The following is a 24,084-nucleotide window of genomic DNA, read 5'->3' as shown; positions in this document are numbered from 1 at the left end:
GTGTCAAGAAGTTGCTTATTGAGTTTGTGGGGAACCCACCCCCTATACACACACACGCGCACACACACACACATTGGAGGTGGGTCCAGAATCTTCACTAACTGAAGTAATCCAGATGACAGATGAAGGTGACCCAGACCAGAACTGTAGCAGCAGAGGTAGGAAAAATGCTTGGATTATGGATATATTTTGAAGAAAGAGCCACAGATTTTTCTGGCAGACTGGATGTGGGGAGAGGGGATGAAGAAAAGAGAAGAGTCTAAGACGATGGCAAAGTGTTTAGCCTGAGCATCTGGGAGGCTGGAGTTGCCATTTCCTGAGCTGAGGACACCGTAGGTGGTGCCGATTTGCAGTAGTGAATTCAGGAGCTGGGGGGGTGGCCATGTTAGAGATGTGAGCCTGTCTTGGGAGGAAGGTCTGGGCTGGAGATGAGAATATGGGAATTAGCCAATAGGAAAGCCACGAGACTGGACTAGACCACTAAGGAGTTATGCTATTGGGTGAGAATGACCCGTTCATCCAAATGGAGAATTTCATTTCCCCAAACTGGTAAGAACAGGGAGAAGTGATTAAGAGCAAAAGGATTGCTTGACAATCAGGGAAGCAAATTTAATTTTTAAATTTATTTTTCTCAACTATGGTAACAGCTTTTGGCCAGGGGCCCCAGACCTTGGTACAAAAAACTCACAGATGTTTGGACAAGGAGCAACCATGGGATTTATTGTGTGCATGAAAATGTTGGCACGAGACAAAACCAGAAAGTGCGGTCGAGTCCCAGAGGCCATGCTCTTTAATTACTGTCACTGGGAGACTAAGCTTCATGTCTGCAGAGCTGGCCTAGCATCTGACAGCCCTGGACACAAGGAGAGAGGGGACACACAGGTCCTTGGTGAGGGAATCCTAATTAAGTCCCATGTCACCTCTACTGCACTGGCAGGTACTTACATTGAAATTTCAACCCTTTTGGAATCTACCATCATTACTATCATGAATGGGAGGCTGAATATCTTGCACTGCACTAGAATTTCCCCCAAGTGGTAGGTTTGTGAAGTTACCAGTGCCGATCATTCATTCATTCATTCATTCATTCATTCACTAAGTAGCCATTTCAGCTTCATCCCCGTACAAGTGAGAACTGGGCCTGCCCTGTAGGACTCAGCTGATACCTGCCCCAGGGAGGCTCCTGCCATCCTTGCTCAGCAAAGGAACTACCGTCTCTCAGTTGGCTTCCCACTGGCCCTGCCTCCGTGTCGTGCCATCCCATGCTGCTGACACAACCAGCTGAAGCTTGTTGGCAAGGAATCCAGCTGTATTCAATCTGCCCTCCTAACGTACACGTGCTCTCAGGAACTCACTCGATGCTGCAGTTGGTTCAGAGTCACTGGATGGATTTGCTTTATCCTCAGAGTTGCAAGCCGTCTGCAGGATTCTACACTACATGGCCACGCAACCAGACCCCAGCGTTCTTCAGCTCTGCACCCTCCCCATGAACACTGGGGCGTTTCCTTCCCTCTACAGTGCTCCAATTGCTACATATCAAATTCTCTCTTTCTCTCGCTCTCTTTTTTTCTCTTTTTCTTTTTTGGTCAAATTACACAAGCCGCGGTCTACAAGTGCCCAATAACCCAGATGTTGTGTGACAGGAAACCAATCTCTTCTCGCTTTGTGACTCCATATTCCCCTGTAAGCGATAGACGGGAACCCTGTGTGCCTGTATTTCCACAAGCCAGTTCTCTCGTTCCAAGCAGTCCTCCAAGGAAATTCTCATTCTGCTGGCATCAGTGCGGCTGCTGTAATTGCTCATAAAGCCATCCTTGGGACTTTGCGGCAGCCGCCTTTACTAAGCTCTGTAATTAATTCTTGGAAAGCCATCGAAGGAGCTTGTTCAGAGCACAGTTAAATCAAAAGCAGGCTTCCTGTTGGCCCGCTCAGATGGAGCTCTGATACTTTAAAATAGATAATGAACCAGGCCGAAGAAATCTCCTCACAACCATTCATTCCTCCCGCAGCCGAACCCATGTGCCACCCACGACAGAAATGGTGTGCAGGGGCCACATGCTGAAGCAGACACTGTTCTCCTCTCCCGTGCAGAGAGGTCTCGGAGCACCACCTTTCACTATTAGCCAGACACTTGTTTGCTTCACATTATTTTCTTGAACTCATTTGTTTCCTTCTCTGTTTGTTTGTTTGTTCATGGACACTGAGATCGTTTGGATAAAAACATTTCAGAAAGATGTGTGGGGGTGGCAGGCATCACGAAGGGGGGTGCTAGTGAAGCTGGATGATGGGCCCTGGTCTATATGCGGGAGCTCGGTTTGGGTAACAATAATAGTAAAAGCTGTAGTTTATAGAGTAACAGCAACGTCCCCACAGGCTTTGACCCGTGTACACACAGTCTCCCAAGAACTCTAAGAGGACAGAGCGATAGCCTCCATTGTACAGATTGCAGCCTGGTGTTAGAATGTCACCGTGTAACACAGGTGGCTTCATGGGAATGAGGCAGATTACAGCTTTCCGTCTCTGTGCCTAAATAGAACAGCTCTGTAAAAGCACAGTGCCTTGTACACATGAAAGACTCAGGAAATGTGCTTACTGACTCAATGGCCCTCACACTTAGTCACTCGTTTTAAAAGGGAACTTGCCATTTCTCAACTGGGGGTGATTTTGCCCTCTAGGGGCCATGTGGCAATGTCTGGAGACATTTTTAATCGTCACAAATAGCGAGGCACGGTCTTTGCTCCTGGCATCTAGTGGATAGAAGCCCAGGGTGCTGCCAAATACCCTGCAGTGCACAGGACGGCCCCGCTAACCCTCAAAAAAATGATCGGCTCAAAATGTCAACAGTGCTGGAGTTGAGAAATCCTGATCTATAGTTAAGGTCAACCAACAGATCACATCTGCTGATTAATATTTAAATTATAAAATGCCAAACCCAGGAATGAAAATGGTTAATCTCACAGGCTTGGACATTAGATTTTATACCACAATTGGCCAAAAATGTGTCCTTTGCATTCCCAACTCCAGACAAGTATCTAGCATAAATATTAATACCATACACCTTGGTTTGGGAGCTATCTGAGAAAGCTCGAGCTGTCAAGCCCAATTTTGTGTACAAGAATTAATTCCAGCTACCATGTGAAATGAAAATCCAGCCAATATACCAGTATAAAAGTCGGCTGCCCCTAAGGCCTATACCAAATCAGAAGAAATTTTCAACAAATTCCAAACAACGAATATCATGGAGACTATGTTGTCTGTCCACAATAATATAAAAATTACAAACCAAAACTAAACTTGACAGCAAAAATTTAAAAACAGTATTTTTGGAAAAGAAAAAAATACACATCTAAATAATACTTGGATTAAGGAATAAGTCATACTACTTTATCATTTGCCTTTATCAACTATTAATCAATCATAAACATTTCTGTTATACCTTTAAAATCTGTTCTAAAATATGACTTTTCAGGGCAGCATAATAGTCCTACATATGGATAGCATATAATTTCTTTAACCAATCCCTCATTTAGGTACATTTATAGTATTCTCAATTTTCATCTATTATAAATAATGCTATGATGAACATGAAACATTAATATTTTTACTTCATTGTTCACAACTATATTTTGCACCATTGAGTTCTTCGTATGTTTCTCACCATTGAGTTCTTCGAATGTTCCCAGTTGGAGACCAGTTGTACAACAACTTCGTCTAAAGGAAGAAGAGCCATAAAAAAAAAAAGAAACCCAAAATCCTGTATTTCAGATCTTTCTAAAAATATCATATTGCTCCAGGAAAAAAATTCAAGCCAAATGATGGAGGTTTGTGTCACCATTTCAGAAAGAATAAGGAAAAGGACAGTACAGATACTGCATTTCAGATGCCACCATTATAATTTAGAGATCTCACACATTAACGCATAAGTTCCAGACACCACGTTACTTCCTCTGCAGGCTGCCTCTAAATTGAACTAAAAACTACATTCCTGAAGCTAAGGCAAGCTAGAACAGTAGGACGATAAATCAAACAATGATATGAGTTTCATTTAACACTGAGAAAACAAGCGTTTCTAGATAACTACGTGTCGTGTAAGACAAACAATTCTGGAAACAGGAAACAAATGGGTGAGGCAAAACTAAAAGGAAGAAAATTGGATGAAATTCATCAGGACTGAAAATATTGGCAGTTCCAGGACAGGGGTATTAGCTGAGTAATCAGGTGAGATGCATGTGAACACTGACACAGTCCACACTGCCTAACTCTGAGGGAAGTAGCACACGGCGCCTGTTAAGAGCCCACCCTGGCATCAAACTGCTTTGGCTCAACCTTGGCGGTAGAGCTGGGTGGCCTTGGCCAAGTTCACCAAGCCTCGGTTTCTATATCTCTAAAGTGGCTGTAATAACATCTTCTACCTCATAAGGATGCTATGAGAATTAAATGCAAAAACCCACACAAATAAAGGGGTTAGCACAGTGCCTAACGCATTTGTGTGTGCTCAAGAAGTATTAGCCATTACTACACGAGCTTCAAAAGATTAAGAAAAGCCAGATGGCCTGTTGAGAAACAGGAACAGGATGTTGTTACTATGCCTCTGTGATAAACTCTGTAGTTCATTTTAACACAAGGACATAAATTTGGTTCTACAACCATTTTCAAAACATTATAAATTCCAAATTTAAAGTGCTATGAAATCTGTGTGCAAGTTTCCAGTACAGAGTCTGGTCATCAACATAGATATTTATAGATATTAACATAGATATTAACCTAGATAATAACATAGATATTAACATTGATATTCCTCATGGGAAAACTTTAGGCAGAAGTGTAGGTAGACCTGTGACTTTAAGGGACATAGGATTGGGTAGCTTGGGCCACCTCGAATAAGCTGCCTCTGATTAGAGGTTGATTGCGTTCTTTCAAGTGGTGAGGAGGATACAGGCCTACGCTCCACGATTTGGCATAAAACAATAAAATTGATATATATTTGCCAAACACATTCCCTTGATGACGGCTGGATGCCAAAACATTGTTTTCTGGGTTTTTTTGTTTGTTTTGTTTTGTTGTTGTTAAGGATTTGGCTTTGAAATATGGAAATTCCCAGGATGAGAGGCCACTCAGTAAGGCCACTCAGTAAGATGATGCTGAACACTTAGCAACTACTGAGAGCTCCTTTCCACTGAGTCCATCAAACTGTCCCAACTGGAGATGACTTCAATTTCCTTCTAGTCAGAATCCAGTCTGCCTATAATGGACCTTTTTTGACTTCATTATTTCCCTAGGTAGTATTTTAAAGCATCTTATTCATTTATAAAATTAACCAACAGGTCATCAGCTTGCCCTATCTGAAAGCAAGTCTGATCTCTTTATTCTCAAACAGCAAACATAATAATCCTATAAATTATGCATGGACAAGATTTATATTTCCAGAGATTTTTTACCTTCAAAAAAAGTGCTGCTTATGGAGTGGCTGTCTCTCTGCGAAGTGAAGGGGAAGTGAAGTAGTTGCCCTGGCTTTCTCTTTGGCCCCTCAGTGCGGTTCCGTCTGTTTTGCCTCTGGTTAGCAGCTGGATGCTTTGCCTTGGCAGAGAAAGGTATTGTCTGTTTTAATGCTGACCTGTGATGTTTTATTCACATTTTAAATCTTTTATCGCCTGTGGTTCCTGTGAGATTTTCCCTTTCGTTAGCATTTTTCCCTGATTGGTATTGATTCTCTGTTTTGCCAAAGGGTTAGGATGCTACTGCCCTGCTGGCATGATTGCAAAGAATCTGACTGCTGTTTTCCTCCCACAAAAGAAGTATCTATAGCCATTTAATTATATAGTTTATTTTTAAAGCAAGAATGAAAGGACCAGGGATCACCTTTCACTTAAATTCAGCTTAGCATGTTCTCAGAACGTTTAACATTCTCAGTTCCTTCTGTTAGAGAACTGGGTGTCCTCATCTAAACGAAAATCAATGCATTGGGTTTTACCCAGTGTAATGTCACAAGATTTTATTATATACTGTTTGCTTTCTTCAGATAGAAATAGAACCCATAACCTCAAATATTATCAAAAAGAAATATATATGCTCTGTGGGAAAAATAACTCCTAGGACATTACAGCTGCAGAATAAATCCTATACCTTCCATCAGACACAGCCTGCATATAATGGTGACCCCAAACTGCCTTAAATACCCAAACCGAAGCTGTTCCTGAATTTTATACGTAGAAGACACCAACATGTTCTCTGGTAGCCAACTTTTAATGTAATAAAAAGTGTTATTCATGGGTAAGATCCATAGCAAATAGGCAAGAATACATCTACTCATGTACACTGTCAAAGGACAAAATGGATGTATCCAGAGACAGCTGACCATCTAGATTAGAGAGAAATGTTTCCTCAATGGGGAATGACCCATTCTGGGCCTCCCAGAGTTCCAGATGTCACAGTGCTCTCTGCTCCACAATCACCTTCCATTCACACATACATACTCTTATCTGTGAACTTGATTTTCCAGGAGCCTCCACTTCCTCGATGCTCCAAAGCTCCAGTTTACTGCATGGTACTTACTGCAGCAATTTCAAAGACTTTGTAGATAGAGGAATTACAGGGGAGAAGCCTGAGGGTTAGAGGCTGAATCTTCCTGATGTGGAGGAGACTCCTTTGCACACATGGAAAGAAAGTCATCAGTCTGGTGCTTTCTGTGTTCATCTCCACCCCAAGGAACAGACTCAGATCTTGCGATCTCTAGGAATGGCGGAAGTCTCATAATGTACCCTACGACTCCTAGTCCTTCTGGGTCTCCCCCAAACACACCCACACTCTGCACTCTCCAAGCCACTTCAGAGGAGTAGAGAGCTGATACCTTTGTCGGTGCCAGGACTGGTAGCTGACGCAGACGCCCGCTGCGTATCTCCAGTGCCCTCTGGGCAGCAGGAAACACCAGGACACTCCCACTTGGGGGTACTCCAATGGCTCTGCCAGCTTTGGGGAACTCTGGCCCTTCCTTCAAGGGAAAAGGATGAGCCCCTAAATTTCTAGTGGAGATAGGGACACACAGGTCAGGACAGAGCTAGGAAAACAAGCAAAAATGTCTCTACCCCACATCTACCAGGCAGATGGGGCTCCAAATACATAGACGGAAGCCACAGAAGTGCTGGGGGAGACACGTGATGGGTGATACTTTCCTACTATTTTGCTAATTTTTTTGTGTGTGGTGGTAATCGAACCATCCTCAAGCCTTACGAGCTTAACTGCAGGTTAACATTTATTTATCCTGAGCCCAGGAACACAGTTAGGCCTCACCTGCCCAACTAAGGACCACGTATCCTCCCCCAACTCCACAGTTATTTCTGGAAATCTCCCATGAGTGTTCCATTTGCTCAAAAACAAACCCACCCAGGTTCTCCAGGGTGTGGCCTCCTTGTGGGAGCCCCTGAGCCACTGGAGAGAGGAGCCACTTCCTGGCCCCGGCTGCTGTGGTCCCAAGAAAGACCACTTTCTTTCTCTGCCACACTCTTGGGCACCACCACTGCTCCTCAGTTCACCAGATACTGGCCTTGCTTTCCTTGCAGAAGTCAAGGTGTCCATTTCCCCTCCTCGGGACTTAAGCCTCACAAGGATCCACACTGAAAAACAACCCCTTTCCATCGGCCTGCATCCACTGTCTCTATAGGAGTCTCAGAAGCTTTTGGACTTCGTCACGCATGGGATCACCTGGGGAGTTTGTTAGAAATGTAGAGTCCTGGGCCCCACCCCCGAGAGCCTGACCCACTAGCTTTGATGAGGGGTCCGGAGCTGCTTTTAAACAAGCTCCTCAGGTGATTCTGAAGCAGGTCTGGATGGCACTTTGACAAAAAAACTGGAAGAGACCACATGATGAAGAGTAACACACAGTAGGTTTTATATGGAGAGGGAGCCAGAGAGCATTTGGAGAATCTCCATAGTAAAGAATTTGGTCAGTATAAATGGTAGGTGCACATAAGGCTAAGAGAGGAGAAAAGAAACATAAAGCATTAAAATAGAAACCCTGGTAAGGAATCAAAACTCAGAGATTGCCCAAGAAATGAATGAAGCACCACCCTTCCCAGCTTCTTCCCACCCAAAAATAGGGAAAGAATCCACCAACCAACCACTCCTTCCCATTTACCCAATCTTTCTATGCTCTTTTTCAAGCTGGCCAAACACAGCAACCAGAGAAGCCATCTCTGTTGCAAGGATCCGTCATATGAAGCGGGAAAAAAGTGTAATGCAAAGCAGTCTGGACATGGCATTTCTGATAACGTCTTTTAACTTTGTGATGAAACTTGAGCTCTTTGTGCAGCTAACCCTCTAGTGCCACAGCCTCACCCCACCTCCTCTTCCTGTCCCTCTTTCATCCGTCTTGTCCACTCCATGACCAGGGTAAGAAAAGACCTCACATAGGTGAGAGAATAGGCCTGAAAGAACAAAAGAGAAGTGGGTTTGGGAGAGTTTGCATTGTTTCAGATCCCAGAGCAGATTAAATTTACGGAAAAGCAGTTTTTCATCTCTGCAAAAACTAGATGAGCATAAACTCAGTTCTCCTCCACTTCTCTCTCTTCCTGGGGGAACACTGGGTTGACTCCCCCCAATAGCCACCTACCCCCACATGATTGGTTTCAGCCACTCAGCACGTGGCCTTGCTATCCAGTGGCTGTCCAAATTGTGTCCATAGTTGGCCACATTAGACCAGAACACTGGTGTCCAATAGAAATGTAACACAAGCCACAAATGTAATTTAAAATTTTCTAGAAGCCACATTTTAAAAAGTAAAAAGAATCAGATGAAATTAATTTTTAATATAATTATGCAACTCAATAGATCCAAAATATTATTTAAACACATAATCAGTACAAAATTATTAATGAGATATTTTACATTCCTTTATTTCATACTAAGTCTTCAAAATTTAGTGTGTTTTTTATATTTATAGTATATGTCAATTTGGAATAGCCATATTTCAAGTGCTTAATAGCTGTATACAGACACCACTACCATAAAGGACAGTAGAGTACTAGAAGGTAGGGCACCACGTTTGAGATTGGGGTGGAGAGAAGAGGATCTCATTTCTTCATTGTCCTCCTCCTCCTCCATTTCCTCCAGGTTATGAATAAAAAGCATATGGCCCTTGTGGCTGCTGGCAGCTATCCTATGACCATGAAGTGATCCAGACTACCTCCTTGGATCCTTGGTCATGTAAGTAGCTTTGCTACTTCAGAGCCTGTCTGCCTCTGAACTCCCAGTGATAGGAGCTAATACATCTCTCTATTATTTAAGTCATTTGAGTCTGCTTTCTGTTACATGGAACAAAAAACATGGTAATCTACATACTCCTCCTGTCCATATTCTAGCCACAAAGGCATATTTCCAGTCCACGGTGTGATGAGTTTGCTTGCCATTTCAAGCAAGTGAACACAAGCCAAACACATTTTTCCTCTAGGCTACAAACTGGAAGAGCCAATAAAACTCTAAGCTGCCTATTTCCGTGATGAGTAACTCTTCTCTTTACTCTTGTTTGAATACTACTGCAGTTGAACTATTCTTAACAAAGTTAAGGTAGCACTTTACATTAAATATTTTAGAAGCAAACATAGACTCATTTCATCTGAGCAGTATTTCAAACAAAATGAGTCCATTGTTGGATATAGACATAATCACAATAAAACATAATTACTTAGGTCCAAAATAAAATTGGTTAGTGCAAACTTGATGGAATTGTATAAACAGGAAGAGCCCCTCCAAAGTCTCAGATGCAAAAATTGCACGGAACTCTGAAACCAAAACATAAGCAGTGGGCAAGACTTTAATGAGTGTACCTCAGCTGGGGTGAAATGCGGCCAAATGTTCACTGGATTTTCCTGCAAAGCTACAAGAATAAGTACATGTAGATAGCTCCACTTAAATATGTTCAAAACACATTTAAAAAAAAGAAACGTCTCAAATAAACAACCTAAATTTATAATAGCAGGAACTAGAAAAAGAACTTAAACACAAAGCTAGTAGAAAAAAAAAATAATAAAGATTAGAACAGAGATTAACAAAAATAAAAAATAGAAAAACAATAGAGAATCAAAATCAAGAGTTTGTTCTTTGAAAATTCAACAAAATTAACAAAACTTTAGCCAGATGACTAAGGAAAACAGAGATAACACTGAAGTCAGAAATGAAAGAGGGGACACTACAATTTATTTTAAAGAAAAAGGATTGTAAGGCAGTACTATGAATAATTGGACACCAACAAATTGGATAACCTAAATAAAATGGATAAATTCCTAAAAACACAAAATCCACCAAAACTGAATCATGAACAAACACAAAATCTGAACAGACCCATAATTACTAAAGGGATTAAATCAGCGATCATAAAACTTCCCAACAACAAAAGCCTAGGACCAGAGAGCTTCACTGGTACATTCTTCCAAACATTTAAAGAAAAATTGACAGCAATCCTCCTCAAACTCTTCCAAAAAATTGAAGAGGAGAGAATACTTCCAAACTCATTCTTTGAGGCGGGTGTTAACCTGAGAGTAAAGTCAGATAAAAATACTACAAGACAAAAACAATAGACCAATATGATGAATGCTGGTGCAAAAATTCTCAACAAAATACTAGCAAACAGGATTCAACAGCACAGTAAAAGGATTATACACCATGACTAAGTGAAATTTCTTTCTGTAATGCAAGGATGTTTCCATATACAAAAATCAATCAATGTAATACACTATATTAACATAATGAAGGGGGAAAAGCCACATGATTATCTTGGTTGATGCAGAAAAAGTATTTGACAAAATTCAACACTATTTCATGCTAAAAAACACTCAACAAACTAAAAATAGAAACTACCTCAGTATAATAAAGGCCATATGTGAAACACCCACTGATGACATACGCAGTGTTAAAAGACTGAAGCTTATTCTCTAAGACCAGGAACAAAACAAGGATGCTTCCCTTCACCACTTCTAGTCAACACAGTACTGGAAGTCCTAGCTAGAGCAATTGGGCAAGAAAAATAAATAAAAGGTATCAAAATTGGAAAGGAAGAATGCAAAATTATTTCTGTTCACAGATGATATGATCTTACATGTAGAAAACCCTAAAGATTACACATACACACACATAACCTGTTATAAATAATAAACAAGTTTTCAAAATTGCAGAATACAAAATCAATATTGCAAAAATCAGTTGTTTCTACAACCTAAGTGTCCTTCGATGTGAAGGGGGCCAAATATATGGTGACAGGAGGAGACTAGACTTTGGGTGGTTAGCACACAGTGGAGTATACAAATGTTGTATTATAAAATTGTGTACCTGAAATTTATATAATGTTACTAACAAATGTTACCCCAATAAATTTAATTTAAAAAGAGAAAAAATCAGCTGTTTCTAAACACTAACAATAAACAATCAGAAAAGGAAATTAAGAAAACAATTCCATTTACAAAAAGAATAAAATACTTAGGAGTAAACTTAATCAAAAAGAATAAAATACTTAGGAGTAAACTTAATCAAGGAGGTGAAAAATTTGTACGAAACTACAAAACATTGCTTAGAGAAATTAAAGAAGACACCAAGAAATGAAAAGACATACCATATTCATGGATTGGGAGACTTAATATTGTTAAGATGTCAATACTATCCAAACAGGTTCAATGTAATCCTTACCAAAATCCTGATAGAAATAGAAAAATCCATTCTAAATTCATATGGAATCTCAAGGGACCGTGTAGAGCCAAAAGAATCTTGAAAAAGATTTCCTGATTTCGAAGCTTACTACAAAGCTACAGTAATCAAATCAGTTGTGGCACTGGCATAAAGACAGACATATAGATGAACAGAATAAAAAAGAGAGCCCAAAAGTAAACCCTCTCATTTATGGTCAAATGATTTTCAACAAGGATACCAAGACTATTCAATGGGGAAAGGAGTCTTTTCAACAAATGGTGTTGGGGAAACTAGATGTTCACATGCAAAAGAATGAAGTTGGATGTTTACCTTACACCATATACAGAAATGAATTCAAAATGGATCAAAGACTCTTCAAAAAAAATGTAAAGGGAAAGCTTTATGACATTGAATTTAGCAATGATTTATTGAATAGGACACTAAAAGCACAGGCAACAATGAAAAATAGATAAATTGAACTACATGAAAATTTAAAATTTCAATGCATCAAAAGATACAATCAATAAAGTGCAAAGGCAATGTACAAAATGGTATATATGATAAGGAGTTAACGTCCAGAAAGAACACCTGCAAATCAACAACAAAAATCAAGCAACCTATTTTTAAAAATGGGCAAAGGAGTTGAACAGACATTTCTCCAAAGAAGATATACAAATAGTCAATAAGCGCATGGAAAAAAAAGCCCAACATCACTAATCATGAGGAAAATACATCACAAAACCACAGTGAGATACCACCTCACACCCATTAGGATGGCTGTTATTTAAAAAAGAAAGAAAGAAAGAAAGGGAGGGAGGGAGGGAGAGAGGGAGGGAGGGAGGGAGGGAGGGAGGGAGGGAGGGAGGGAGGGAGGGAGGGAGGGAGGAAAGAAAGAAAGAAAACAAAATAACAAGGCCTTGGCAACAATATGGACAAATTGGAACCCTGTGTACTGTTAGAGGGAATGTAAAATGATGTAGATGCTATGGAAAACAGCACAGCAGTTCTCTTGATTAAAAATAGAATTACCATATGATCCAGTAATTGCACTTCTGGGTATATACTCAAAATTGAGTTGAAAGCAGGGACTCAGAAGAGATATTTGTACACCCACATTCACAGCAGCATTATTCACAATAGCCACAGGGTGGAAGCAACCCAAGGGTCCATGGACTAATGAATGGACAAATAAAATGTAGAATATATACATAATAGAATATTATTCAGCTTTAAAAGAGAAGGAAATTCTCATGCTACAATACGGATGAACCTTGAGAACATTATGTTAAGTGAAATAAGCCAATCACAAAAAGATTAGCAATGGGTGATGCTACTTGTCTAAGTTATCTAGAGTAATCAAATTCACAGAGACAGAAAGTGGGATGCTGGTTGCCAAGGGCTGGGGATAGGGGAATTGGGGAGTTACTGTTTAATGGGTACAGAGTTTTAGTTTTGCAAGATGAAAAGATTTCTGGACATGAATAGTGGTGATGTTTGTGAAACAACATGAGTTTACTTAATGCCACTGAACTGTACACTTAAAATTAGCTAAGATGATAAAGTTAGGTGTATTTTACCACAATTTTTTTTAAAGTTTCAAATCTTGCTCACCTTAGTTCCTATAAAACTTAATCATTATAATTCAGTAAGTCCATTTCAAACATTAACAATGCTTTTTATCTTATCCCTTGACCAGGACTAGCACCCCTTTAAAATAGGAAGGGGCCAAAACCAGATGTTTTTCCAAACTCCAGGGGGAAGCAGTATAGTACCCGTGCCTGGATTACTTTCTCAGGAAAATTTCTGACCTCCAACTCATCAACATCCCTCTCTTTATATCCATGTGCCTTGTTCAATCGACATTTATTGAGGGCCTACTATGAGCTAGGGATCAAGGATACAAGGAAAATCAGGGGTTGACTCTATCAGGCCTCCTTCCAACAAGAGCCTCGACTTGAGCTAGATTTTGAGGGGTAAGTAGAATTAGCCAAGAGGCAAAAGATGGGGATTGGCATTCTCAGAAGTAGAAAGAGCATGTGCCAAAGGTACGTAGCTGTGAAAGGCCTGGGCCCATCCTTGGAAATGGGAGACATTTTCCTTGGCTGACCTAAGATGCTTTTCCTCAGGTCTCTACCCAACACCAGAGACGGATACCTAGTTCTGCTACTGCTGAGCTGTGTGAGAGATGCTCAGAGGGCAGAGAGCAGGAAACCCATTCTCCCTGGCTTCATGCCTCCACACTCCATGCCACACATGGTCCTGGAGACCTCGTCCACTGCCACATTCCACATCTCGAAGTCCCATCTCTCCTGATCACCTTCATGCACATAATAGATTCTCCCTCCAAAATTCCCTATAGAAGGGATGTTTTAAAAATCAAATTACATTTTAAACACATAGGGGTAGCTCATTTTAAAAGCTCATGCCGTGGTAAATCCTTTGGAAAGTAAATTATTATCCTTTTTTTTTTTTTTTTTTTTAAATTATTATCCTTAATCTATCTGTTGTGTAAATACAGATTTTTACATTCTGGGTTTACTTGGGGGAGAAAAAAGTACATAGATGAAGTCGGGCAATTAAGTTCACGAATTGTAGCAACAATGTTGCTAACCTTTTTTTGATTATCAGAGGGATTATTCACGATGAATTTGTACCAACTGGACAAACAGTTAACCAAGTTTACTATTTGGAAGTGCTGAAAAGGCTGCATGAAAAAGTTGCATGACCTGCAATTTTTGCCAACAATTCATGGCTCTTGCATCACAACAATGCACCAGCTCACACAGCACTGTCTGTGAGGGAGTTTTTAGCCAGTAAACAAATAACTGTATTGAAACACCCTCCCTACTCACCTGATCTGGCCCCCAATGACTTCTTTCTTTACCCAAACATAAAGGAAATATTGAAAGGAAGATATTTTGATGACATTCAGGACATCAAGGGTAATATGACAACAGCTCTGATGGCCATTCCAGAAAGAGTTCCAAATTTGCTTTGAAGGGTAGACTAGGTGCTGGCGTTGGTGCATAGCTTCCCAAGGGGTGTACTTCGAAGGTGACTGTAGTGATATTCAGCAATGAGGTATATAGCACTTTTTATAGGATGAGTTCGCGAACTTAATTGTCAGACCTCGTGTGTGTGTGTGTGTGTGTGTGTGTGTGTGTGTATTATATATAAAAATTCAAGTGTATGTATAGCATATATATCATATATTTTATATGATATATGACATGATATAATGTAGCATTATATACATATATATCATATATTTTATATACGATATATATGATATATATACAGCTACATATCTGAACTAAATAGGCCCTAGGAGTAAATTGTTCCTCCGCATCAGCTAACAAACTGCTGTTCTGGACGCTGACTGCTTTGGCAGCAGCAAGTAGAAACTAGAAGGAAGACAATGGATCAGGTCTCCAGCTCCACGTGTGGCGATGACTCATTCAGAACCCTCCACACTCTTGTGGCATTTGTCCCCTTTTAAATGCAAGGCGATCTGAGTCATAACCACCTAGTTTTATTACATCAATTCTAAATAACATAGTTGTCTTAACTACAAGCTCCCAACTACAAGAAATATTTTCTTATTAAGCATAGACTTTACCTGTGTAAAAGTATGCCATGCAGTTTATAAGCATCACATATGCATGAATTAATAAAACAAATATTCAGAGAAAAGAAACAGTAAGCACCTCAAAGATTATGTACTTACTCTAAGGATTAACTAACATTCCTTTATTAATAACCAATTATACATCTAATCTAAAACACAAATGCTCAGAAGTACTGAATCATCCCTTTGGCAAAGCAAATGCCATAAATATGAATGAATAAACATCATTTCCTTGGGTCCCCTCCCTCTTGCATCTTTCTAGTCTGAAACCCTCACTTCCGGAACTAGTTGGGCACTGCTTCCTTGGTGCCACCCCCAGCCTTGTAAATAGCCCCCTGCCACAGTGTGGTACAGGGGTTTGTTTACACTTATCCATCAGATCAGGTTCCGAGTTTCTGTAGGACAAGAACTGCATCTTACTCATCTTTGTAGAACCAGTACTTGACAGTATCTGGTAACAGGCCCTCAAGGAATGTTAATTGAATAAACAAATCCTTTGCTGAGCGGGATATTCGCTCTGAGCCTGGGGTCCCTGCAGCCCACCAGCATGCCTGCACTCGTGTGCCTCTCTGCTCTTGAGTGGCAGTTGGCTGGTTCTCTGGCCAGAATCTCAACTGGGAACTGTGCCATGTGCTCCTTGGACAGTGGCCTGACCCCAGAGATAGCTGTTTGGGGGCACACTCGTTTACCTATAAATGCTCATTTGTAAAACAAGCAGACAAAAGCCACTATTTTGTGCCAACTGTTTCAAAGTCAAATTATGACCCTTGTAGATAAGAGAAACGACTTTAGTTTATACGGAGCAGTTTGATGGTAACCCCACCCTGAAATGTACCGTTGTATAAACCTCGACATACTGAGGTGTGTGATATCAGCTGTTAAGTTAGGAGTCTGTGAATTCTGCAACTTTGGCACTTTTCAATCCATTTGGTAACAGTGACACTAATGATTTTTAGGGTCAGGCAGTCTGAAGTTACTTAAATGGTACGTTAAGACGCTGTGGCAGCTTCTGATGGTGGGTACATTATAGGATGAAAGGTGGCCAGGAGGCCCTAAGGAAGGAAACCCTGAAGGACAGCCATCAGGCATAGAAGCACCCGTGGGGACCCGCTGCCACTGAGCTCTGCAAAATGGTCCTTGGGGATCCGGATGGGATCCTGGCTCCATGTCCTGGCTTTGCCATTTGTCAACTTCACGAAGTTGGGCAAGTGACAGCTTTATGCCTTCGTTTTCTTATAAATTGGAGATAACACACCAGAGTTACTTCATTGTGAAAATTAAATGAGATAATTTACGGAAAGCGGCTAGCACAGTCTAATGCCGGTTAGCGCCTCATAAATGTGAGCTCTTAATTCTATTATCATTAAAGCAGAAGAATCAGTATCCCCGAACCAGACTGCCTGGGATTGAATCCTGGCTCCACCCTTTCATAGCTCAATGCCTTCGAGCAAGTTATTTCACTTTCCTGGGCCTCATTTGCCTCATCTGTAAAATGGACACACGATTAGGTCGTTGCAAGGAATAAACGAGGTGAGGTCTGTAAAGTGTTTAAAACAGTGCCTGGCACATTAAAAAAGACAGCCTCCAGGTTGGTATTCTTTCCAAGGGTGCCTTTAGGAATAAGATATACAGGACCTGGGCAGTAATATTGGGGGTAGTAATTAGGGTTAGAGTTAGTACTATCATACTAGTGAGCAGTAGCAGCTGCATTACTTTTTACTAATTAATGATAGCTTACATCTACTGCATGCTAGTGCCCTGCTGGTACTCATGATAGTCTGGAAGCTTCTCCTTACTTATCTTCCCCCCAACAAAGCTCACCTGATCCTCCCCAAGAGGTTCATACCAAGCCCAGCCAAGGACAGTTCATGTCCTTTTGCTTACCAGCACGTAATCAACCCTTAGCACAATGCCTGGCACGTAGTACATGCTCAATAAATACTTGTTGCATGAAGCACAACAGAGCTGCCATGTCCACAACATGGGGGGCTGCACATAATGAGCAAGCTCTTCCTAGCACAAGGTTCTGTCACACTTCACTTTGTTCATGCAAAGTCCCTGTGAAGGGGGCCCCACAGCCATCACGCTTGTGCCTGAGTCTGAATCGCTCCAGGATTATGGCTGCAGCATGTCTTAGAACAGTACCTTAATTTTGTTATTATAACTTTCTGGCCTCTGGAGTTGACAATCCAAAATGACTACAAAATTTAATTAACTCATATTTATATATTGGTCACTTAAAAGCAGTGATTATTAAGTCAATATTTTATGTGATCTGCACACTTTTTTTCTAGCCCTCCAGGAAAAGCTTTAGTAGATTCTGCCAAATATCAGTTACAGCCAGGTAATATTGTCACATACAGAGGGTGCCAGAAAAGTGTATACACATTTTAAGAAAGGAAAACTGTATTAAAATTGTAATACTCAATATATGCCGATAACAAAAGATGAATACAAGTCACATTTGACTTCTGCAATTACAAGAGGTGCTCAGAGTGGTTACCATCAGCGTCCAGTTGACTAACATGTCCGCTTGTATACATTTTATTGGCACCCTCAGTGTTTATTGTGCCACTCCACCTACCAACTCCCTTTCCAAAAAACATAACCGATAGTTTGGTCTTTACAAGTTTATTTACATAGTCCCCCAGTCCCTTTTGCCTCAAGAGCTTTGAAAAACAATGTGCCCCCTGCACAAATTTAAGTTGATACTTAGTATCGTTCATAAGTTTAACTAGTTACAAAGGATGTAACTTCTGGTAATCATAAATATTGAGATTTAAAAATTAAGTTGTGATATTATTCTTTTATATGTACCCAACGAAACAAATATCATAGTAATTTGATGCCAAATAATTATCCATTTAAAAATATATGAACACGCTCTTATTTAATAATCAGAATATAGTATTCTCCTTTTTCTGGAAGCTATAATTCACTCTACTTTCCCCACAGAACTTTTTTAGGATGTAATTTTTATACTTTTATTGATTATCCTATGATACTTCTCAGTTGTCAAAGTACATATATGAATTGTGGTTTAAATTTGTTTTAATTTCCCATGACCATGACACTCCACGTGTTCGATAATTTTTCTAGATTGAGTCTTCATGACAATCATTACAAGTATACAACTGAGAAAAATCAGGTAAATATGGTGTAAGTTTTGATTAATAATTATTAAACATATGAAGGAAAAGTTTCCTGGAACCCATTTTTCATGAGGTTAATGAGGAGGCTATAGGGCCTGGATGAGAGGAAACCGCCCAGCTAACACTTGTCTTGCTTCTGAGCATCTCTTCCTGCTGGAATAGAAGCCCCTGAGGAGAGACTCTTCACTGTGTCGTTCACTGCTGTCGCGCAACATCTAGAACTATGCCTGGTACATAGCAGGTACTCAATAAAGATATGCTATCAAATAAAATAGTCTCTTTGTTTGATATTGCAAGGGTTTTTAAAACCCAGTCAATGCACTTCAGGAAGATTTGGGATGAGTGATTGCAAAATAAAGAAAGCGTAGAGTGGGAGATGGGTGCTGAGAAAAGGAGAGAGAGGCGAGGATGCATAACCTCAGGCCCAAAATGATTCTGATGAAAATCACTGCTAGTGAAGCTGAGGACACAGAATCGATTCTCTTGACACTTCCGTGCCTGAGTTCCCCCTAAAAAGTCTTCATATACCTACTGGGGTGTGCAGGTCCGAGTCTGAAGATCTCTGGGCTTTATAATATTAATCCAAGTTGTAATGCTATTGTTTTAAAAGAGAGAAGTGGGTGCGTTGGCTTCAGGAAGAAAAAGGAGAAAAGCTTCTTTCAACTGTAATCATTCCAGTCTGGAAATTTCCCAATCCAGGATCAACCTAAAAAGAAGTGCTGGAAGAGAAATGAATGCTTTAACTAATTCCACAGAAGAAAAACTTGGAAAGCAGATATTGTGGAAGGATGTGGTTATCTCACCTATTATCGTATCAAACATCCAAGGAGCCAACATTGAAAATGAATTGACATTATGTTAACTCTCAAAGTAAAGATACTTAAACACACACACATTAAGGTCTGGACCCACAAACTCATTCACCATTCAAATATTTATGGAATGGTCACTATGTGCCAGGAGGAATGAGAACTATTGCAATGTAGCAACAAATTAAGTACAAATGGTCCCCACCCTCAGGGAGCTTAGAATTGAAGCCAATGTGGAGAATATTCTGGGTTTTGTGCTACAATTTATGTTCAATAAGTCATATTTCAGAAACAAAAAGAAACCTCCATGATTTGCATTGGGGAGGAAGAAATGATATAAGAGAGTGAAAGTTTCCTACTATTTCCTGGTTTTCTATTCAAATTCAGGTTTTCAAGGCAAATTATGCAAAATTTGTTAACAGCAAAGAGCCTAAAATAAATTCAAATTTACAGTTTGAAAGCTAGAAAGATGAAGCTAATTCAATTTTCAGTTTTCACAGGATACAGATAAATCCTGATCAACTGTTAACATCAGATGGTTTAACAGCCCCAGCTGGTTTTACTTAACCATCCTCTTCCTTTTATCAAATCCCCAGACACAACCTCATGACACCCTAACAAACCAATTCTCAGTGGGCTTTCAAAAGCTGCATTAGTTGTCCTTTCTCTCCCCCTCCCCTCTGTCTCTGTCTCTCATACACACACACACACACACACACACACACACACACACACACTCACACACAGCTTAGGAAGATTTGAAAAACTGGAGGCGTATTTTCCATAGCACTTCAGCTCATGGTAATAACTTCAGTATAAATGTTGACTCACAGGGAAAACAGTAGCCAACTGGAATCGTAGCTTAAGAAATGCAATACAAAACAAGAGCTTATCTGCAGGTACCGGTTCTTTTTCTGTGCTGCTGTGGATTTATCCTCACCGTTGAGATGAAACACATCTTTTTGACAGCAGGCAGCACGATCAGGAAAACAATTCTAAAAGTTCTCTAATTAAGGGAGCCATTTCTACCAATGAAGACCAATCCAGTTCCAGCCCAAGAAATTGATAGACACAAGTCCCCTCCCAAATGCATGCATGAAAATGGCACCTCCAGCCCCTTCTGATGATCTTTCATAATAAATATCTGCAGTTTGTCACATCCTTTCTTGAAGACCTCCTACCCCCAAGAAGAGGTATGTGTAACTGAACCTTTAAACGGAGACATAGGATGATTTTAACGTTGATTAGAAGCTCTTTAAGATAATTGTCTCTTCCTGTTTCATCCTCTAGCAAGATTTCCTCTTCTTTAATTTGGTCACAAAGTGGTTTCCTTCTAAAAGGACTATTCAACTTTTGGAAAACCCACAAGAAGAAACAGAGAATATTCACACACCACAGAAAATGGGTGCTCAACTGCTAATAAATGTCATTGTCCTCTCATCTCCAATCCTTCCGCCATCAAACAAAGTTAATCTGAAATCTAAAATCTTATAGTCCTTTTGAATCAGTCAGCTCTTGTTCAAAAAGAGAGAAGGGCAGGGTTGGGGACAAGGATGCCAGAGGGAGGGTTAACTACTCAGTCCTCCCCAGCCCCGAAATAAAGGTCCTTTACAGATGAAAACCAAGGAACACAAGCCTTGGCATAGGACTTGGCTCAGACTTGTCTCCCTGCCTCTTCTAATGAGACAGAAGCTTTACTTCACTAGTCAAACCTCAGTTTTATACATAAAATGATGGTGTGAGGACAATGCCCAGAGCTTAGTAACTGCTCAACCAATGTTGGTAGAAATGTTCCTAGTAACAATTACCATAATAATGGGTAACTTTATTGACAATTTACCATGTACCAGACACCAAGAATTTTAATCTGCTCAATGGTTCTGTGAGGTAAGTACTATCAATATCATTGTTTTAATGACTAGGCAATGAAGGAACAAAGATGTTAAATAACTTGCCCAAAGCCACATAGCTACTAAGAGACTAAGCCTACACTTGAAGTTAATGCAGCCAGGATGAGTAGCACTGTGCAATAGACCTTCCTGACATGACTAATTATTCTATAATCTAAGCTATCCAACACGACGGGCACTGGTCATATGTGGCCGCCGAGCACGTGAAATGTGGCTGGTGTGACTGAGGAAGTGAACTTCTCATTTTATTTTATTTTAATTAATTTACATATAAATAGCCACATATGGTTAGTTGCTACTGTACTGGAAAGCCCAGTTCAAGAAGCTGCACTGTTAACTACCAAAGATTAGGTGCATCCAGTGTGGGCATGAGACTTCAGAAAAAATAGTAATTAAACAGGGATTAATCGATTTATACATGTGGCTGTACTGTGGGAGAATAGTATCATCTAATTACTAGCAATATACTATTGCCATGGTCATATTCTATTTCCGTCTTCCCATGGGGCAAACTTAATTTTTTTAAGTCACCAAAGTATTACATTGTGTTAAAACAAGTCAAACAACCAAAAGTATATAACCTATTAAGTGTAAGTTTCTCTCTCCAACACCATCCCCCATCCTAATTCCCTTCAGATCAGAACACACAAACTCTAAATATCTATTTCGATTACATGTGTACACGAGTGCACAATGAAAGAATCAAAACCAGATCAAACCCCCTTTATTGTTCTATAACATTTTCTTTACTGAAACAACATCTCATTCATCAGCCCATATTAATTGCATACATACCTCGTACCTCCCTCTTTACTAATTATTTTGTTGTAAGGCTTTACCATAATTTATTTATCCGATCCTCTATTGATGGGCATTTTGGTAAATTCTAAATTTTTGCCTTTAAAAATACTGCAGAAGACAACCAAGATGGCGCAATAGGTAAACATTGTGTTTATCTTCTCTCACAACTATATCAAAATTACAACTAATCTACAAAACAACCATTATTGAGAATCGCCTAAAATCAAGCTGAACTGAAACCTTTCAACTAAGGACGTGCAGAAGAAACCACCTCCAGACTCGTAGGAAGGTCAGAGACATGGAACGGACTGGTCCCACACCCGTGTGTGACCTTTAAAGATCGGGAAGGTTATTTCAGCTGTGGGGGTCCCCCCCCAATTCCCTAGAGGAGTGAGAGATCCCAGCCACACCAAAGCCCAGGGTTCCAGTGCCAGGGGGAGAAGTCCCCACAATTTCTGGTTGTGAAAACCAGTGGAGATTATGACTGAGTGAGACAGTGCAGCTGAACTCACAGGCGCTCCTCTTAAAGGGATTATGTGTGGACTTACCCACCAATGGAATCACTCACTCTGAGCTCCAGCACTGGGGCAGCAGTGGAAAAGGTGGCAGGGACAGATGGTGGGGAATTGAGTTGTCTGGCTTGGGACCAGGGCTGGAGACGTGGCTTTCTCGTGGGCGGGAGAGCCGGCGGAGGCCACTGTTTCTTTGTTGAGCCCTCTCCATTCCAAGGGTCTGAACATAAGTGACCACCATTTCTGAGTCTCCGCCTTCTATTCGCCCTGCCCTGGTGATTTGAGATCTGGCCCCGCCCAACTTTTGGGCACACCCAGCCTGCTTTCAGTGGCTCTTTTATGCAGACCATCTGCTTTGGCTCAAGCTGCAGACTTTCCTAGGGTTTCTCAAAGGTTCGTGGAACCCAGACAAGCAGCATCTGGCTTGAGCATGTCCTGTACCTCTGGCTGAGCAGCCGTAAGCTGGCACTAGCAGCAGTCAGCCTTGGTTCATAGCTTGGCTTCTCAAGGCATTTCCAAGCACGGCACAGGCAGCAGACATCTGTGGATTTCTTCCTGGCTCCCACTAGGTGGCCTTAGGTGAGGCACAGGCTGTGGTTAAGGTAGACCTACAGTGGATCCTCTCCAAGGTGGTCCTGGAGCTGGTGCCCCCAGTGGCCAGCTTCAAAATGAGCTTGAGCATCACCCAGCCGCCTCCACGTGTGACATACCCAAGGGGCGGATGGGGCAGGTACTAGAGTCCTGCTGAGGCAGAGCCTGCTCTGTAGGGTCAGCCCCTGTACAACAACTCTTCCACTATAATCAAGGCCAGTCCTTACAACCAGTGAGCCCAAGGGTCAGACCCTCACATTGATGTGCAATTATCAATCAAGGCTCAACTACAAAAGGAGGGCACACACAACCCACACAAGGGATGCACCTGGAGTGTGCGGCTCAGATGATCAGAAAGACTGAGCCACTGAACCTCGCAGCACACCTACTACATAAGGCCACTCTACTAAGACCGGAAGACATAGAAGCCCTACCTAATACATAGGAACAAACACAGGCAGACAGCCAAAATGGGGAGACAAAGAAACATGTCCCAAATAAAAGAACAGAACAAAGCTCCAGAAAAGGAACTAAGCAAAATGGAGATAAGCAATCTATCAGATGCAGAGTTCAAAACACTGGTTATAAGAATGCTCAGTGATCTCAGGGAGAACTTCAACAGAGAGATGAAAACCATAAAAAAGAACCAGTCAGAAATAAAGGATACAATAATGGAAATGAAGAATATATTACAGGGAATCAACAGTAGATTAGATGAAGCAGAGGATCCAACCAGCAATATAGAAGATAAGGTAGCAGAAAACACCCAACCAGAACAGCAAAAAGAAAAAGGAATCCAAATATTGCAGAGAATTTAAGAGGTGTCCGGGACAATATCAAGCATACTAACATTCGCATTAGAGTGGTACCAGAAGGAGAAGAGAGAGAGCAAGGAATTGAAAACCTATTTGAAGAAATAATAACAGAAAATTCCCTAACCTGGTGAAGGAAATAGACACACAATCCCAGGAAGTGCAGAGAGTCCCAAACAAGAAAAACGCAAAGAAGTCC

General features: G+C 40.8%; 1 long non-coding RNA gene across 2 annotated transcripts in view; it reads right to left on the bottom strand.

Annotated features, from left to right (window-relative positions):
• Window positions 1-24,084, bottom strand: part of LOC141573093 (uncharacterized) — a 68,573-nt gene that overhangs the window by 33,437 nt on the left and 11,052 nt on the right. For both annotated transcript variants that reach the window (XR_016021037.1, XR_016021036.1), the window contains exon 2: window positions 5,439-5,577. This is a non-coding gene — a long non-coding RNA (uncharacterized LOC141573093). The remainder of the gene's footprint in view (window positions 1-5,438; window positions 5,578-24,084) is intronic.

The sequence above is a fragment of the Rhinolophus sinicus genome, chromosome 4, assembly GCF_057876585.1.
Source record: "Rhinolophus sinicus isolate RSI-liver-muscle chromosome 4, RSI-T2T, whole genome shotgun sequence".
Classification (NCBI taxonomy): domain Eukaryota; kingdom Metazoa; phylum Chordata; class Mammalia; order Chiroptera; family Rhinolophidae; genus Rhinolophus; species Rhinolophus sinicus.
This window is presented reverse-complemented; position numbering and strand designations above follow the sequence as displayed.